This window comes from Arvicola amphibius, chromosome 12 (assembly GCF_903992535.2).
Source record: "Arvicola amphibius chromosome 12, mArvAmp1.2, whole genome shotgun sequence".
NCBI classification, from domain to species: Eukaryota; Metazoa; Chordata; class Mammalia; order Rodentia; family Cricetidae; genus Arvicola; species Arvicola amphibius.
This window is the reverse complement of record NC_052058.2, coordinates 112,001,705-112,003,844: the sequence shown is the minus strand read 5'-3', so window position 1 is coordinate 112,003,844 and position 2,140 is coordinate 112,001,705.

Genomic DNA, 2,140 nt, shown 5'->3' with positions numbered 1-2,140 from the left:
ATCTCCCTTTAAATGTAAACAAACATTTATAGACAATATTTGGGAATATGTGTGTAAATTTGTCCATACTGCTTCCTGATGTTTGGGGGCACTATTAATCAGGTCTTTCATGACGTATCCTGTGTGATAGTTTTATCTCAGTCAGCAGTTGAGAGAAGTAATTTTTTGAGGTGTTCACAGCAACATTTCACCACATTGATCTGGAAGGATTCCACAAGTTCTCATCTTCTGTGGAAACAAGATAATAACTTTTTCAAGCAACATATCCTTAGACTCAAATTTGAAAGTCATGATACCTTTATAATATACATGCTGATTTAGCTTAGCTGCCCATAAAATGAAATGTCTCTATCTATTTAGTTCCTTCACAGTGAAAAAATTCAAAGGAAACACAGTAATATACATAATCCAGACTCTCTGTAAATTTTCTCTTTTTATGTGGCATATATAATTTTTAATCTTTTTAATCTATGACTGTCTGTACTCTGTCTCTTTAAAGACTTTACCCTTTTTTGAAGCATTAACCTTATTTATGACTCTCTATACTTTTTTCTTCTCTCTTCCAAACCTATATACATTTATCCAACACTATGACCCATTTAGAGTTCTTTATGTCTGAATCTGTCCTTATTGCATTATCTATAATTCTCTACTGTCTTGAAGACTTTTAAAATGGTAAGCAGCTTGATTGCAGCTGTTCTGGATGCTCTCTCCACCTCTCTCCATATTTAAAATGGTGGAGGCTCTGGGGCCACCAGGTAGGAGCCACACTCAACACTCTAACTCTGAGAATGAGTGTGCAGCACATAAACTCTTTTTTTTCTGAGTAATAGCTAAATCTGTCAGGCAGCACACTGCATGGCCTGGAAATATCTCTGTGTATGGTGGCAGCAATCTGTCATGCTCTCCTACCTTTGTAAATGAAGTAGACCTGATCCAGCCACCTGCCCAGGTGGGAATCACTGAGCTGGTCTCAGCTATTTTCCTTAAGCAAGCTGAAGCAGTCTGCTCACAAATCCCTCTCAAATGCTCTGACGCCACAAAGAGCCAGGGTTTGTGCTGGCAGCATGGCCCAGAAAGCTGGCATTTTAAAATGGCTGCAGCTTCTTTCTTGCTAAGGCTGAATCAGGAAAATCTCTCTTGAAGGATTTGTGGCAAGTTGCCAGCAAACAGTAAGAAGACGTATTGAACTCTGTATTTTCTTTTCTAGAATTCCTTTTCAAGACCTCTCAGGTTTTATATGGATTTAGCTAGCACAAGATGGAGTGTCAGTTTGTAGGAGGAAGGCTTGCATGTTTGTTCCAGCTGCCCAGAACCAAAATAATCACAGAAATTGTGTTAATTAAAACATTGCTTGGCCCATTAGCACTTTTTTTATTGGCTAACTCATGTTACTCTAACCAGTTTCTATTAATCTATATATTGCCACATGGCAGTGGCTTAACAACAAAGATTATAAGCAGCATCTGTCTCAGGCTCCTCCCTCCTCCTCTTCCCAGCATTCCATTTTCTTCACCTAGCTCTGTTCCCCTATAGCTCTGCTATAAATCCAAAGCATTTCCCTTATTAACTAATAAAAGCAACAGATAGAAAGAAGGACCCCCTACATCAGTGGAGTGTTGAAGTCTCCTACTATTAGTGTGTTGGGTTTGATGTGCGATTAAATTTTAGTAATTTTTCTTTTACGTATGTGGATGCTCTCATATTAGGGGCATAGATGTTCAGGATTAAGACTACTTCTTGATGGATTGTTCCTCTTATGAATATAAAATGTTCTTCTTCATCTCTTCTGATTAATTTTAGTTTGACAACTGTTTTGTTGGATATTGGGATAGCTATACCTACTTGTTTCTTAGATTATTTGTTTGGAAAACCTTTTCCCAACCCTTTACTCTGAGATAATGTCTGTCTTTGAGATTGAGGTGTGTTTCTTGTATACAGGAGAATGCTAAATCCTGTTTTTGTATCTAATCTTTTAGCCTGTGATTTTTTATAGGTAAATTAATTCTATTGATATTAATGACTAGCTGCTGTTAATTTCTGTTATTTTTTGCTAGTAATATTTGTGCATTTCCCTTCTTTGAAATATGCTTATGGGGGGTTATTTGTTGCCTTTGTCTTTGTGGGTTCAGTTAGCGTC